The sequence below is a fragment of the Syngnathus floridae genome, chromosome 1 (assembly GCF_059516105.1).
Source record: "Syngnathus floridae isolate MCC-2025c chromosome 1, RoL_Sflo_1.0, whole genome shotgun sequence".
Taxonomy (NCBI): Eukaryota; Metazoa; Chordata; class Actinopteri; order Syngnathiformes; family Syngnathidae; genus Syngnathus; species Syngnathus floridae.
In genome coordinates this window covers 10,595,338-10,613,676 of record NC_142413.1, presented here as the reverse complement: position 1 = coordinate 10,613,676, position 18,339 = coordinate 10,595,338, and the positions used below count along the sequence as shown (strand labels likewise).

Here is an 18,339-nt window from a genome sequence, read left to right as displayed (position 1 = left end):
CTCCACATGCCAAAGACACACAAAGAAACCGAAATTTCGTTCCCCCCTATCCCACGGTGACAAGACATGGCTCACAACAGACAAACAAGTAAACAAGTACAACAAAAGCGTGCTGAATAAATAATGAATAAATAACACAACAATAAATAAATAAATAAGAGGAGCAGAAAAAAAAAGGAGCAAGTGCGCGTACAGCAGACATTCCCGAAAATAGCGCAACAGTGCCGTACGCTACGCAGAAGGGGGTAGCGAGTTCAGGGCCCTAACAGCCTGGAGAAAGAAGCTGTTGGCGAGTCTGGTGGTGCGGGAGCGCAGGCTCCTGTACCTCTTCCCAGAGGGCAGAAGGTCAAACAAAGAGTGAGCCGGGTGACTCACATCTCTGGCAATCGAGGTTGCCTTGCGGGCGAGATGGGAGGTGTAAACGTCCTTCAGGGAGGGGAGCGAAGCACCAATAATCTTACTAGCCGTATTCACTATGCGCTGCAGGGCCTTCAAGTTCTGTTCAGTGCAGTTACCACCCCAGACAGCGATGCAATTGGTGAGGACGCTCTCAATGGTGCCACGGTAGAATGTAGACAGGACTGCCTGAGGAGCACATGCACGCCTGAGCTTCCGCAAGAAGTACAGGCGGCGCTGAGCTTTCTTTGCCAGTGACGAGGTGTTTGCGGACCAGGAGAGGTCCTCACTGATGTGCACCCCCAGGAACTTGGTGCAGCTCACCCTCGCTGCCTCGATAGCATATTTACTTTGTATTGTTCTCAATCCGAGACTTCGCTTGCCCGAGAACAGAGCAGAGACAAAATTGAGACTTTACGGAGTTGAGACTGAACCAAGACCAAGACCGAGACAAGCCGGGACGTAGACAAGACCAAGACCATAAAAATCAGGAAAGCGTGAAAAGGTTGAAAATTAATGAGTATTTTATCTTTAATTCAAATCGTTTTCTAAATACCATTGACAGCAAAAATACGAAATCTTGATAGTTCTCATTTCTTGCAAAAAAAAATACATACTTTTATGTATTCTAGATTTAAATAAGAACTGAATTGCATATAAAAACATGAGCAACTGAAGTATTTTGTGTGCTAATCGTGCAGGGGAGAATCTCATAATAATGCCCTTTGGAATAAATATCCTCAGTCAGATCACTGGAAAGGTTTCAGTAAATATGGAGGGTGGGTAGTGGGGGTCAGTAAAAGGAATTAAAGGTATTTGTTGTCTTACCAAGTGTTTCTCCTCATTCTCACGTTCCCAAACCTGTCTTAACATCAGTCAGCATACGACTTTTCATTTGCCTGACATTTACTGTTTGAGGTGAACAAGTTATGCGGTTTGACTCCTTTGAAGGTAGAAAAATGCAGCTACCAGTTTAACTGAAAGTAGAAAAATCAACCAAATCATCCCTTACCTGGGCCCCAAATGCATTCAGCTTTTACATAAGTGTAAACATATGATGCATTCTACCTATTATGCCTGCATCAATATTTATGATGTGCCATCAGAACTAAAGAGCAAGGTTGACAGCTGTAGTTTTAACATTCACACTGTAGCTACCATCTGGAAAAGAGACATTTTGTTTGTTTGCTGTTATGAGGTTGTTTTTTTCTCTCTGTCTCTTTCTAAACGTATTTGAATGAGGTGGCTCGTTTACGCAAAAAGCAAACGCTACCACTGATTTGTCACCTTAAGCTCTTTAAATAGGAGCTCTGCTAAATGAGTAAACAAATATAAGCACCAGATATAGTGCTTGCTTACATAATCAGATGTTGTATTTGCATACATTCATCATAAATTAAAGCACGCTTCTTCTTAATGGGATAAATAAGCACGAGACAGACGCATACAAAAGGAGCACAAGGAAACAAACTTATTTCTAAATCAAAACCAAATGAAAGTCGGATCATGACAGTCGGGACTTCAAATCAATGTTTACATTTATCAGGTTAATTTCTCATGGATAGTCACTGTAAATGATCAGAAATATTTATGCCTCTTAAGATCCATAGCGCATACCCGTGCGGGTTAGTGACATCCGATTTCTTGCGTGTGCTAATCTAGATTTGTGTTGCTTAGCAAGGGCTGTGGGACTTTGCTTTTTTCAACTTTGTGATTAAAGTTTTCTCTTGTCCACCGCTAACTTTGACAAAAGCCTCCTTTAACCCGCTGCAAAAGGATCATCCCAGGAGATTGCATATTTTATTTCGTAGATATACCGTATTATGAAATCGTAAGAACACATGGTTAAGTCTACTGTTTGTTGTTTTGAACTCTGTCTGAAGAAAGCCAATTAGGTAATTGGTGAATAGCGCTTTAGCGTGTAGTGTTGTGTATTTGTGTGTACATCATCAATCTTGAGTGTACAATAATAGTTTTGCAAGCAATTTTAATTGCGTCCACAGTCATGTTCAAAGTTGTTTGCAGCAAGTCAGCTTTTCCTCTACACGTAAATAGAAGTTAATTCTTGCTGCAATACTGGTCCCATGAGTGAGGAGGATGGGGTGACAATGAAATGGCTGAGCATACATGTTTTTAAACAGAATATTAAACGTTGACAACATAATGGAGTGGCATCCTCATTCCGGAGGAGAACAGATGAGCGATTTGTAATTAAGCTAGAAAATTCACTTATTATCAGGTGCATTAGATTCAATTTAAAAACTATTGGAGCCAATTGTATTCCCCTGTTTCCTGATGAGCAACTGCAGGTTAATTGAGACAAACACCTAATCATTGCCAAGGCTGTGTTTTAAAATGCAGGGTAATGCCAACATGAAAAAATTGAATCTATTTTTCCCCCCCATTTGTTTATGCTTCTACTTTACGATGCGATTGGCATGATAAGTCATAATTGATTATAAAAGAAGTGCAAAATATTTGACAACTTTACTCAAAACAACCAGTTCAGCATAATTCAGGTCAAGCTAACGTGCTGCTAAAAATGTGGTGGCATTCAAAATCAATTCAACATTTAGAAAATGACAATAAAGGGACAATTTTGAAGGTGGGTCGACAACGACCCTTGCGTGCCTGTTTGTAACCTCAAAAATTATATATTGGGACGTGTGAATGAATCGCCCCAATTTGGCAAAGGTAGCCTGCTGTTACTAGTGCATTTCCTCAAATGTGGCAATTATTTGGATGATGGACTGACCGAAGCTCTTTTCACACTGCGCTTAGCAGGGCACATCAATTCATTGTGTATGTGGTTAGGGACTGAATAGAATATTGTCTGGGCGGCGCGGCAAGAGTCAAGTCAAGTCAAGTTTATTTGTATAGCCCTAAATCACAAAGAGTCTCAAAGGGCTTCACATAGCCAAAAATTGACAATTATTCTCAAAGCATCCCCTGGCAAGAGGATTTTAATGCAAATGTTCCTCCAATAGGAGACGATCGGGGAACTGATTTAGTGCTATTTTGGTGGACTTGTTCACTCTTGATGAGGACAATAGAAGAAGCCTCCATAAATGCGCTGTTTCAGTGTCCTGAGGTTTTTAGGACATATCAGAAATGACATACTGTGTGGTATTTATTAGGAAGACACTGCATGAAGTCAACTGTAACTTCATGCTACTTAGTGCAGTGTTGCCGCATGGGCTATAAACTGTGAAGAAAGTCGACAGGACCTCACATTTGTTCCAGGCTTCATCACCCCTAGTGAGATCTGGCAGAGTGCCTTCATATCATTCCTCTTAATGAACACATATTTATGCATGTAACAATGTGAATTAAAAGCTTTAAACTGTTCTTCGCCAGCAACCCTTTGTGCTGATATGCAGAGCACAATATTTTCACTTCTATCTACTGTTTTTATAGATATTGATTTCAAAATGAATAGTTGTTGAATGGTGAAGATAATTGTTGTTATGCAATAAAGTGTCTGAGATACTCACCCTATAGTTCAGACTGTTTACTTTTATGACTTCAATTTGAGGTGTTTCTTCTGAACTTAATTTGTGGATAACATCCTTTTACCCCAGACTCACAGATGTTAGAATTCTATTTCCGAGTGTCAAACGACAGCAGAGAGACCTGGAATGAGTGTTCGCACCTACACATTGATAAACTCAGCATGGAGTTGAGTCTTTGATAAAAGCGGCCAAGATGGTAGCAGTGCTATCGGTTAAATTAATCCATCTGGGGGAACAGAGCAGAGTTAACGCAATGGGTTTTATTCTCTGATGTTCGCCTGTTTCGTTTATCTTGTCTCGAAACACTGTCCAGATTGAAAATGATGTATTTTTTTCATTCTAGGAGTGAACGACTACACAGTTGTTTTATAGTCAATGTTAATGTGAAGAAAGTCAAGAAATTCAGTCATTGATTTTTTTTTAACCATTTGTGTGTCACCTAAAGACATAGTTTGCTAATTGTTGCAGCTAGTGGGATTGCGATTGGCCGGAAGCCAGTTGAGTGTGTACCGACGTGTCGTAAATACGCATGTTCCTATTTCGCCACCACTGTGCACAGCTATGGAGAATGGAGAACGTCATTTAGATAAATAATATCAAACTAATGGCCCGGGGGCCAAATCCGGCCCTCCATGTTATTCTATATGGCCAGCAAAATCAAATCATGTCAACTCTTTTCAGGATTCTTGCTAAAATCTGTACTATCATTTTTAATTTGCATGTGTAATAAATAATATTGTTGAGATTTGTATGAAATGTTTTAGCATTTTACAGTAATTTGAACAATGAAGAAAATATTTTATATAAAATACAGCCCGCTGAGGGAAGCCGTAATGACGAAGTGGCCCAAGATAAAAACACACCCAGTTTGACACCCCTTATTTAGATGAATACCAGACGTCCATTTTCTTTTGCCTGACAACCATTTAGTTAATGACTAATGCTGAATAGTGAATAGTGGTAAAATTCAGTCAAACATCTGACAAGTATTGGACAGTGAAGTGCTTTATTTTATTCGTGTTTATAAAGGTTAACGCAAAGTCTCTCAGTCTTATTTTTAAGGACACACAGATGGCTTTTTTCACACATAAGTACCCGCCATCTTTAATGTTGTTTTTTACTTTTTTCCATTCACATAAATTAGCTGTCAGTTGGCCTTTCCTCAGGCAGCTTCATATAAGAATGAATAATGGATTTTTGCTGCAGTATATATTGTCTGAATCAAGAACATATTGCTTTGCCAAAAGTGCTGACCAACAAAGCTAGGTGTGTTTCCACCACTCTTTGCCCAACTTAATCTGCTATCCTTTAGTTTCCATTCAGTGCACCACTTATCTCCTATTAAAAGCATTTTTTGTGCCAGGCGACCAACCTGCATAAAGCAGCAGTAAGGAACGAACCACTCCAATTACAAAATTGATGATGAGCTTGATGTAAAGGAAAAAAAATGTCGCTAAAAGTGTTGTTCACTACACAAAGGTGGGAAGTAGGAGCATTTCTAAGATATTAACGGTGCACACTTGGCCCAAGACTTCACTGGAACATGGTCAAGCATGGTAACAATTGCCCTGCGGGACTTTACATTAGACTGAAACGGGCCAAACTACATGTCCAAGCCATTCATAACAATACTCCCAAATAGTTAAAAAATCTCCTTTAACGACCCAACTTTATGTCTATGATATGCAGACGCGTTTGTTCTTGTGGTTTATGAACCACTGAAGCGCACCTCGGGGTGTTCACATTAGACAAGTTAGACTCTTGGGGCCTGATTTACTAAGATTGTGGCAGGGTTGGCAAAAGGTTAAAAGTGCCGGTTTTAAATTGGGCGTTTGGTTGCTCTAATTGTCAACCATGGAAAATGTATTATTTATTCATCACTCTTATTTATTCATTGTTTGTGCCTTCTTGTTTTTATTTATTATTATTTTTTTGTGTTGTTTACTTGTATGTATATTGTGTACTATGTGTCTTGTCACCGTGGGATAGTGGGAACGTAATTTCGATCTCTTTGTGTGTCTTGGCATGTGAAGTAATTGACAATAAAGCAGACTTTGAAAAAAAAAAATTGAAATTTGAAGTGATTGAATTGTAAGTATTAGTGGAAGAGGAAAACAAGAATGTTGAGTTGCAGAAAATATATCACTATCAATATTTGGGGAAGACAGTAACCATATAAGAGATTAAACGAAATGCCATAACTTTTTCTTGTGACTTCCAAAATTGCAATGCTGGGGTAGCCGGTCCAAATGAGCATGAAATAATTCAGGCATGATTGCTGATGGTGTAGAATACTTAAAAGTGAATTTTATTTGCGTATTTATTAATATCTGATCAGCAATCTGTCAGTGGATATTTGGGTTTGTGAACGCTGAGCATGCCGGTTCCACTACACTGCATACCCATTTAATTCAGTGTGTAAATAAAAAGCTGCAACTCAATATTGATAGCAATATATGAGACATTTATTGTGCATTGTCTGGAAAGAGACCATTTGCTCATTGCCGAAGAAAAAGCCCCAGCATATCCTGTTTCTGTTTTGATTCTGACATCTACTATAATCCGACATAATAGAAGGTACAACCAATGACAAATTAGATGCTAGTGTTTTTTGCGCATGTGAATATATAGAAGACAAGGACAGTTGGGTAAAGCTTTGAGAAACACTCGACAAGCAAGTCACGTGAGACAGATACCACGACCACCTGCTTTGTAAAATGCATAAAGCTTCAAAAAAGAGGATATGAGATGTTGCATTCCCAAGCGGGCTGAGGAGCATCAGTGAGGAGATGTTCATAAATGAATAAACAAACATTCTGACACTGTTGACTTATTCATGCTGAGCTCTCGGTCATACACTATCCGCCGACTTTTCACGTCACAGAGGATCCTTGAAAGCCAAATGGGCAAATCAAAGAGAGCCATGAAAAATGAATCTTTTGTCTCGGTCTCCACAACTAAAAATAGAACTGACTGAGAGCTTTCACGTGTCATTAAATAATGTGCACTTGCCAAAAAGTGCCTCCTTTACTTAACCTTTTAAAGTTAGAGACAGTCATTAATTTTAGCTTACAGCCGAGGGCTTCCATTAAAAACAAACAATTACCCAGTGTAATTAAAGGGGCGTCCCATCTCAAGGCCTTGTTTGTTTCCCCTCAAGCTAACTGCTGAAATTCCATTTCTCTGTACACAACACATACACAAAACAATTAATAATATCATACAAACATTTGAAAAATGTCTGTGAAACAATAGAACCAGCACGGTCAAGCTTGCATTGTTTTGCACAATACCATTCTGATTACTATTCATTGAAAAATCATCTGAAAAAGTTTACAAAACGGATATTACAATCTGAGTTGAGAGAAAATATTTTGACCTTGTCCTGTATTCAGATGAAATGTCAAGAAATTACAGTAGTAGTCAGTTTTGTCTTGTCAATAAAAAACGAAAAACAACACATGACGTTGTGGTTAGCAAGTCTGCCTAAGAGTCAAGAAGTTCTGGATTCAAATGTCGGGCAATTGTACGTTTTTTTTTTCCCAGTAGGTTTGTGGGTTTCCTCCCATAATCCGACAAACAGCCATCAGGTTTGAATATTAAGGTCTACAACAGTTTGAGATCGACTCAATGCCTTACTTACATTTTCTGCTCCGATTCAGACCAGAAAATCAAACTAAGTGTGAAGACAGCAATGCATACAATAAACAGGATTATGTTTGTTCCTTGAAGCAATGCATCTAGTTTTTATTAGTGTACTGAGGTCCTTCTTATTCATGTTGGCTCTCTTTTTTAAAGTTGTCAAACACAACTGAGGGAAGCAAAAAGGAAAACAAAAATATGAATATGAAGTCTAAAACAACAAGGTTCAAATTAATAAAGGAAACATGGGGAATAATTTCACAACAAGAAGAAACAACATGGCTGGATTAATCTGACACCCAACAGCAAGACTAAAGATAACCAAGAAACTAGACACAAGCAAACTGATGAAACCCCAAGATATACCTGGATAAGACACAAGTTGCTGGAGCTGATTGGCTGACGAGAACAGGCAGAAAGAAAAACCTGACAAGCAAGACGAGACATGAAAAATGGACACGGGGATAACATGACATAGCGTGAACCAAAACTGAATCTGTTTTTTTGAAAAGTCAACAAACACAGATCATGCTCATTTATTTTGTAATCAATTAAAATGTTTACTGAAACATCACTGGTAAAGAAAAGCTTTTTTTTATCCATGCAACAACGTCATGATACCATTTTTGGCCCATGAACTCTCAAATTCTGGACAGATTATAAAAAAAACTAAATCTATACTAAACATAATGCTTTTCAAACACAAAAGCTTCTGAACAGTTTGACTGATGATCTGTTCAACTTTGGAAGTTCCTGTGAATTAAGTTTGCCATGCTTCAAGAACTTTTTCCCAAACACCTCAAAGTCAGAAGCAGATGAAACGCAAGGCAAACCATAAAGGCAGTCAAAGCATTGATGTTTTCTTTTTCCTCATAGCACAAACACTAGACCTTTGCCAACACTCATTCTCAGAGGCCATGCGACACGCCTCACAAAGTACGCCGAGGCAAACGAGCGGTACATTTTGAAACACAGACCATCAGTTAAATAGAGCACCATATAAAAAAAAAAAAAAAAACTCCTGCCGTCAGCGTATTCTGATGATCAGAGCTATGTGTTGTGCCAAGGTGAACGTTAAGAAAGCTTGAGACCGGAGCAATTTAGGTTGGCAGGGGAGTTATAATTAAAAGAAGAGCAAACAAGAACAGCTCAGCGCTGATGCTCTCGTTCTCCTCCATTAGAGTGCGAGACCATCATTGGCCTAATGTGTCCATAGCAAGCTGCAAGAGAGGGAGAAGGAGTTGCTGGGGTCCGAATGGACTCGCTAATGAGCTGCTTTTTAAGACTGCCCTGCCAACAGAATGACTCCAAGGAGTAACACACATATGAGCAAGCACGCAGAAACATACACACACATACACACAAACACACCAAGCTAATATTGTCGTCAGCTAATGAGGAGAAGAGGGTCGGTGTGTAACGAGACAGGGGCATGATAGTCTGAGGGGAAGGAAAGTAGTATCCGGCACAAAAGCCAAAGAGTGTAAAACGAGGGTAATGGCAGCTGGTTTGGAATGGAGGAAAATACACTCCCATGCCTGCCCGCCTACAAATGACGCACTTGAAAATGTTCCTCATGTTTTACTCCATTGAGGGATGCTGATGATGGGGCAAGTAAACAAAGCATCAACAACCAATTTCTCAACATGCTTTGACACATGCACCCGCCTACAAAGACATGTCATCAGGTTAAACGTCAGAACCTATTAGCTCAAACAATCCCTCAAAGTTCCCCATCCTTGTATGCTATTTTTACTAGGTACTTTGGTTCCTCCCACATAAAAAAAAAATCACATCAGTTTCAATGAAAACTGAATTGTCAATAGAAGGTAACGGGAGAATGGTTCTTCATCTGTATAAGCTCTGTGATTGGCTGCTGACCATGCAAGGCTGTACCCACCTATCACCCAAAATCAGCTGCGATATGCTCTAGTTCACCTGATGCTGCACTCAGACCGAACGCAAATTAAACTACACTCACAACGCAATTACCGCACATACAAAGTTAATGCACGGTAGCTTGCGCAGCCGGGTGAACCGGAAGACACACATTTGGCGTCAGTAATGTTCTTACAATGTCACACACAGTACGCACACAGCGTGCTGTGCGAGTAGCGTGGAGAAACAATTTAGGACAAAAATAATCATCGCTGTTTGTGGGCACCTCTACTGCCGAGACCGAGCCAAATAGGAGCAGGCTTGGAAAATGGTTAACGAGGATGTTGGCGTATGTTCTAAGTGCAACTTGTTCACAGCTGTTGAACTAGCAACCAAGACAGATGGCTGCCATACATGGGGATCTGTATCAATGATGCTGCAGATGGGAGTACCCACCTGCGTATTGGTTGTTGTTGTCTTGTAGCAATTAGGAGGTCTCAAGAGAGGGGTCATATGACACATCTGGAACCAGACACTGCAATGACACATTGTGATTGGTAACCCTCCCTAATGCAACCCCATACTAGAAAGCTTGTTGGGATATGTACAGCGGCCTACCAAAAATGTATTGCACATTATTGGTTAAAATTAGTTAAACGGCAGACCAGATAATAGGCAAGTTGAGATATTGCAAAATATATTTTTGCATTTGTTCCCACCAGACCGGTCTTTTTTTTTTGTTCATATTTCTTCAGACCTCATAGATTCCTCTGAATCATGATCGTATATCTTGCCAAGATATTGCGGTACGCTTTCAACTTCATTGGAGCAAGAAAGTCCTCTCAGTTGAGGGAGACCAAAGAATGGTCCATAAGGCAGTCTATGGAATCACTTGAGCCACCTTTACCTAAAACCTATCAATTATTTTTAAGGTGAACTAGAAAAGACATTATAAGCATCACCTCACACATATAAGTTGTCAAGTCAAAGGAGTAACTTTTAATATTAATGAAAAAGAGACCTGACTTCAATGAACTCTTCCCATCTGGGAAGGATTCCTGACACTGACAAACACACCTCTTCCTCTGATGTGAGCTTTGGTCCCATCTCAGCAGTTTCATCAATTTTACAAAACATAATTACCCCATTTCTCAGTCATTTCACAGGCCTTCTATGCCACTCTAATATTTTCTCATTCCTGCCCATTGTTGTGACAAGCTGCCCTCTATCTAGTCCACACCGTTTTATTCATAGATGACTCGATTTGCATCTTAGGACACTCCAGCGACCTGGAATTAATGTGGTCACAGCACGATCGTCCGGAGGGGAACATTCCACAGGAGTGCCAACTAATTTGGGGATTCAAATACAGTAATAAAGGGCAAGTGACATTGCTGTAGGATGCCAGGGGGGACTTTTTTAGAGCTTTGAAGAAGGTGCACCGGGTTCCAGTTGGCGGGCCAGTAGACTGTGCCTGAAGTCAGAGAAATTCAGAAAGGGACTAATGGAGATTCACATCTGAGGCTGCTCGTTGGTATCATATGTTAATTCATCTTGAGCACAGGCACATCAGGAGCAACAGGTTTCTCTTTGCAGAATTGATCGAATCAATGCTCAAGGGCATTCCTTTGCCAGTCGACAGTAGGGACGAACAAATTCTGTGAATTTTCTAGACAAACTCAAATCACTCTTACTATTACACTGGCAATATCATATTTTCACTAAGAGGTTTAGCATCTACTTGTAAAACTCTGGTAGAGAATACCAATGTGTTTTGGGGGGTGGTTCTGGCTTATGCAAACGAACCACTACTTGGTGGAGAAAATCCATGTGGAGGCGGTATTATGTAAATTTAACCCCAACAATTGACCACTGCAAAAACAACAAGTGTAAAAACAAAACAAGCAGGAGTTAAATTTGATGTCTCATGCAACAGGCATGACCTGAATTCAAACTTTTGAGACGTATATTCCCCGAAAGTTCGTAATTCTAACATCTTGAGGGCTTAAAATGTTCTCCTCCAGATTTAATTAAAAACATCAGTTTCAAAATTGAAATGACAGGTATAAAATTGACTATTAAGGAGCTTGACTGGCACTAATGAAGCTAAGAATAATGTGATTTAAAGATATCAAAGCCTCCCATTGAACTTGTTACTTTTTCTGAAGTGGAAACATTCATTTAAAACTAGACTACGGAGTGTATACGCATTTAAAGACATTGCCATTTTAGAACGCATCATCGCCGTATAGATGTTAGTCCCCCGCTGCTCCAGTGACAGTGTGATTCAGAGTGCACATTTGGAATCACGCTATGCCAATTATAATCAGTAACCGGACCTCCTGTAGTTGTCGCACAGGAGTGAGATAGGATGCAAGCTTGTTTTCTGTCGGTTCAAAAAGCCACAAATCAATGCGGCAGTCCCGAGAGCTCACGGCTTTGTACTAACATGGTTGTGCTGTGTCTGTCTGTGTAATGTAATGCTCTTTGACTGCAGTCCCAGAGGCTATTTTCAGTCTCATTCCCATGGCGATAAAAGCCAAATCCTTGATGTGCCCAGACAGAGATCTATAACGACTATCTTGGAGCATCTGTAAATGCGGACAACATAAATTAGCTGTCTTCTTTTCCAAAGGACAATGCTTTTAGCGACATGCTTCCTGCCAACACAATTGGTTTGACCCTCGACTGTTGTTTTTGATCTCTTGGATACATTTGAAGGATTAGAAAGAAAAAACTAGGCTATGTGCATTTAATGTGGGCCCTAAACAAAACAAAACAAAAAAAACACAAAAGTATTTTGTGAATTGTGCTGAAAATATAATGTCAGTTCCAGATGAGTGCAGTGACATAATAATGGAGATGACAAAGTCTGACATTTTAATTTGCCTGGTTTAATCCTTGTTATTCAAGGCAGTCCTATTATAATTTTTACTGAAATGGTACATCCTTTGTTATGGATAATATTCAGATTTCACAGTGCATACATATATAATCTGAGTATAACGGAGCTAAACCTATTTGTGTCAAAATCACTCAAGTGAAACTGATGGATGAGACACCAGCACAGCGAGCATGAAAATGAAACTGCAATAGAGTCTCATAAATAAGACATAAGGCGATGTTCTTTTTCTATTTTGCTCTGAACCTCATTTGTCCAGACATGGTTAAGAAGCTCCTTACTCGTAAGGATCAGGTGAGCTTTTCCCAGAGTTGCTAAAGACTCTGTTGTGGGGCTGTCTGAGTGGACAAATATGTGGAACATTCCCTAGACAGCGCCACAAGATTGGTAGACCGGGGTTGTGGTCGTCCTTAATAAGAAAAGGCACTGGAGGGTGTTTTACAATGACGGTTTTACACTGTTCAGCTTTCCCGGTCCGCTTTATGGATATGGAGAAGGTATTGAACCGTGCTTCTCGGGGAGTCCTGTGAGGGATGATCTGCAGTAACGAACTTGTTGGCTTCATCGTCAAACTCCTGATGGAGTGGTTTGCACCAAGTTTAAATTGGTGTGGATTAGAATCAGTAACATCAAATTGGAGGCCATGGTCCTCATTGGAAAAGAGTTTGGGGAGGGGGGGTAAGATCCTGGTGTATCTTGGGGTCTTGTTCACCAGAGGTAAGAATGGAGTGGGAGCATGCGACAGCATCGGTTTGCCATAATAAAGAGTGAGCTAAAATGAAAGTTTAATCTACATCTAAAAAAGTCTACACACCGGTGTTGAAATGCTAGATTTGTGTGATTTTGTGTTTAAAAAAACATTTTCATTTTAACATTTGAATCGTTTTAAGCCTGTACATCTCAACTAGGGAGAAATCGAGGTAACACTCACCCGCTCAATTGTTAGTTAAAAACATATTTTAATGTGATGGGGAATGATGCTGCCCAGAGGGATTCACATGGCATGGAAGTAGCACTGTCTTTACTGATTGCACGGAATTAATGCACTTCATTTTGTCTAATGTCCGCCGTGCATCTAGATTGTGCTTGCAATGTGCCTTCAAGTTAAATGTGGATATTGACCATCTAATTTCTCTTTGCGTTTTCATTGTGCATCCCCTCATGAAACTTAATGCATTGGAACACTTGACCTCCCCCCCACACACACACACTCAAGTGACAAAGCGGTTGAGTGATATGGCCATGTGAGTACGCATAAATCTGCAGTGCAAATACGGCCTTGCTCAAGCACTATCTTGCCGTGAGGCGTCTGTGTGCATGTGCGTTGTGTGCTGTATTAGAAGCGCTCCGCAACATTGTTAACCGCAGGGATCAGAGGCGATCCAAGGGTTAATCGAACCGTTAAGCCCACATGCTGTTGAGAATCAAAGACTTTCAAAGTGGCATGATCGCAATCAGTGCCTTCAAGCTGCTGCTACATGCTCACTGGCAAGGTTACTGCTCATACAATGCAGGCAAGGCAAAGAAGCTTTGGTGCATTTCATACACGATGTAACTCAGCGCGCTTTACGTGATCATGGGTGTTGATGTGGATGCCAGTTGTTTGAAAACAAACCTGAATTTCACAAACTGGGCGAAACCCTCTTGACGAATATATACTTTGCCGTCTGTAAACGGCTGGATTCCAGATGACAAATATAAATGTCCGTGTCAGTGAATGAAGTAAGAGGTGATGTAGAATATATATCTAGCTTGTGCAGATGGCTCATCCTTTGCCGAACTCTATAACATGATGAAAGAGACAGAACCAAGAGTACATGTAAAACTCTTGAAATAATTAGACAATTATTGTCAAAGGTTACCCAACAAACTGATCTGTGTCATAGTATGGCTACTCCATCACACTACCAGTGGCTTCAATGCTTGCAAAAACGTTAAGCTAGTGGACCTCAGCAGTTTATTGTTGGGCAGAGAATCATTGGCTTTTGTGAGAGAATGGGAATATATTTCAAATAAATGACCACAGGCCAAGAGAACAAAAAAATACTGGAAGCTCTCCATTGTGTTCCTTTGTTTACTATGTCGTTAACCACCAAAGACATGTCACACATCGGACAACTCCGCAATGGCCGCAGATGCTATTGTTGTCATGAGCCAGCATGATGCCAAAATGATTTTGATGTTGCTGTGCATGTTTGCCTCAAAGTCCAAACTGAGAGGGAGATTTTCTTTGTAAGATTTTGATCATTTTTCATTCAGATGCTGTTGCTGTTGTGTTGAAGTGTAAGTGACTCCGTCACTGCGCAGTGTGATGTTGCAACCAGCCCGACTGTGTTTAAATTTCCGTTCGCATCCACCGCCATTTCATTCTCGGGTTGTAAGAAAAACATGGTCTTAAATTTCTGACTATTGTCTTACATATTTTAACCATTATATGAATTTATTGTAATTGAGTGACTTCAACTACAACATGGAGAAATCCAAAACGCATTTCATGAATAGGCACTTTCCCTAGTACCAGTTAATCCACTGAGGTGGTGAAAGCAATTTCTTGCTCAGCAAAGATTTAAGAGAACAACAGCAACAAGACAGCTGTAAAATTATAATTGATTATCACCAAATGGGATCCCCCTCCACTATAATTCTGAGGGAAAAAGAATAACTAGGGATGGTAACTCCAATGGTGACACAAGACAAACAGTAGGAAAGGACTGCAAGGCAAGTGTGTTCATACTAACCGAACACCCAACAGCTCCCAGCTAAACCCTCGGATGCTACGGCATGAATGGATCGTGCATTTCTGAGGCGAGGCACAAGCGCAGTAGTCAGAGTGAATTAAAGCGCGTTACTTCACCCAACGCTGCACTAACCTTCTTCCTCATGCATAATTACCCTTGCACAGTCACGCACCGTGGGATCAGTTACAGCCTCGGTTCACACCTAAAGCCTGATTGAGCGGCAGATTACCGCTAGGTGAACACATCGGAGCATCAAAAGCAGACACCAGGTTAGCACAGACTGGTTCCTCTTTTGGGATGAGTGAGGCTACAGCAAAGACTTGAAATTCAGTTTTAATTTGTTCTACCTATATCCTCAATTTATTTCTTCCTTTTTTTAAGTCAGAAACTTCTACTTTATTGAAATGAACCGGATCAAAAGTGCATGCTTTTGTCCCTGAGCAGAAAACAGCTGTGGTTTGGAGCACCAAGGTTGTTTACAAATGGAAATTGGCATGAAAAGCAGCTCAAGTAAAGTCTCTTCAACAAATGCAGCACAAAAACGTGCCTGTAGGCTTGAGCTTCCTGCAAGGAAAGCCCCTCTCGACCGCCACCGCTCAAGCCAAGACGGTTTTTGGTTTGCGAATCTGTTGATGAGCTTTTCTGTCATACTGGCAAGGCTGACGGCTGCTTGAACTGCTCTTCCTACATAAATCCCAGATTGAGATTCAACCAAAGGCTCTTTTAATTTAAGACGCCTCAAAGAGCCCCTAAGGGAGGGATTTTTGCTGAAGGGGTTCCACCAAGTAGAATGCAAATATAAAGAGACGACTTATCTTTCTTTATCCTTGTACCACAAAAAAAAGATAAAACGAAGTGGTTGTTTAGTATGCTCCTCCTGTTCTTTGAAAATGTCCTTGCTTTTTATCAAATGGCTATTTGTGACTGCATGCTCCTTCCCTCTCATTTTTAGAAGCCTTATCTGCATTCCTTTCATATCTGTCATTCATCATCTTTTTTTAATTGAGCCATTCAGAGCAGCATTGACAGTATGCTGCACCCTTGCCACACAAAATATGCTTGGACACGCCCCCAGACCAGATAATTGACTTTTGGGTATTTTCCATTTCACATTTCTCCTGTTCTTCCATTTATAAACCTTTTTTGAATAATTTTCGGGGGTTGACAAAAAGGGAGCATCCCCAATACCTGGCATATGCCAATAAAATCCAACATCTGGTGACATCGATGCATTCCAGAGCAGGTTGTAAAAGGCAAGGATTTGAAACTAAGTATTGTTTATGATTGGTGGAAAAAAGTGAGAGGCATGTATACAAACTGCTTTCATTCCTCCATCGTTCACCAGTTTTTGATGTAAATTCAAGCTGAAAGTCTACAGTTAAAGTACATCTTGATCATTTCATTCCACTTCCTCCGTGATGATGCTCAGAGCCAGAACGATGAGAATTTTGTTCTTGTTCCAAAAGTAATGGACCCGACTTCACATCATTCTCCTTGTGATTTAGATATGCAAGGACCTGCTAATGCTGAAATGTCACAGGTGTATTTCCTGTCCACATTGCATGCAATGGAAAAAACAATACATAGCGTGACTGCAAATGCGGCTGTTACGTATGTGCTACACATACACTGTCATGGGAATCGGTGACTCATTAACTCTCCCACTGCCTGATTGATTGATACCAATACAGGCAGAGTGGGGTGGTGCATTCCCTTTTTCCTATATCTTCTCCATCCTTCCTCCCCGCTCTTAAATGCTTTCACCCTCCTTCCTTTCCGCTTTACCTCTGCACTCCTGCTCGCTCGCTCTCTCTCTCTCTGTCTCGCTCCGTCCGTGTCTTTTTCTCTTTCACATTGCCTCACCATCCCGGAGCCACTGGCGGCAGCTGACAGCATCATCACTGAGGGGAGAGAGACTTTTTATTTCAAGTGGACTGAACCGCAAAACACGCACAGGAAGGGAGGCTAGGTGGACGACGGAACGCGGTATCATGTCCAGCTGCTGACCTGTAGTAGGAGGAGGCGTACCACTCGCAGCTCCACGTCCGCTTCAGACCTCTAAGCACCTCCCATTGCTCACTCCTCCACCCACCTTGAGCGCTGCCTGGTGTTGCGGCTGCTGAGGTGCTGGCTGGAATGACCCTGGAGAGCAGGAAGCATAAGAAGATGCGTTCAGGCGGGCTGGCGCCTAGTTGGACAGCCTGATCCTTTAGCCACCTTCTGCTGGACAGCACAGCGCTGACCTACGTGGCGCATACATGCCCATGTAGGAGGGCATGGCTGTAGAGAGCCAAAATTGACCACACTGGACCAAAGGACAGAGAGAGACGCACAGGTGAGAGAACCTCAAGCATATGCATCTGTGACAAGCAAGCGTGTTAAGTGAAATGAAATGAAATCGGTGCAATTATTGATAATTTGCTGAGGGGGTTTTGCCGTTGTGTGTCTGAGTGTCCTATTGTGCTGCCATTGCTGCGCTGTCATTGATTAGAAAGCAGATGGGTCCGCAGATGAGCACTGTGGCAGCATGATAATGGAAGATGTCTCCTGGAGGGCAAGGTCCGATATTCATCACACATCTGACGAGAGTCAGTTGGGATGAAGGGGTTGCATCGGGGAGGTATTAGGAGGTGGGATGAAAAGGAAAGTGAAGCTCTGTGGCATGTCGTGTAATTTATGTATGTGAGTGTCACGTCCTTTGGGATTGTGTTGTTTATGTTCAGAGCTGTTGGCTTTGTTGTGTTTCATTTTGAAGTCTTGTACAGTGGGATTGGAGAATTCCAGAAAGTTGTTGGCAAAGTCCCACACATAAAATCTTGCATCTGAGACTAAACCTGAGAATTGTGATCCTATAGTCCAATCATCTAGTCCCACCAAAAAATACTGAGTGCTCCAAGTACCACAATAATGACCAACATTTTAAATTCAGGGACATCTAGTAGGTTGTACAAATAATATCATGACAAGGCATTATAACATGCATCATTTGAATTGTACTGAAAAGTGAAATACAACTGAACTGTACTTGGCCAGAGCATCTTCAGCACGAGGACCACTACACTCTGAGAATCACTGTTATAGAAGTCTATCATACCAGAGTTCGCACAAATAAATCAACAATCAGTCAACAACAGACTAAAAAGAAAATATATGAGTAAAGACGACAAGATAACATATTTGACCAGCTTTCAAATGAAACTACAAAGTGCTACAAAATGTCAAGTCTGGAGGTCTGTTTGGTGAATAGTCGAGAGTATTACTGCCAATGCCA

General features: G+C 40.9%; 1 protein-coding gene across 7 annotated transcripts in view; it reads right to left on the bottom strand.

Moving 5' to 3' along the window:
* The window catches only part of LOC148404021 (uncharacterized), a 107,452-nt gene that overhangs the window by 28,647 nt on the left and 60,466 nt on the right, over positions 1-18,339 (bottom strand). For all 7 annotated transcript variants that reach the window (XM_088379328.1, XM_088379321.1, XM_088379351.1 and 4 more), the window contains 2 exons: positions 17,076-17,210; positions 16,854-16,969 (listed from right to left, as the gene is read on the bottom strand). The gene's annotated coding sequence lies outside the window, so the exon portion shown is untranslated. The remainder of the gene's footprint in view (positions 1-16,853; positions 16,970-17,075; positions 17,211-18,339) is intronic.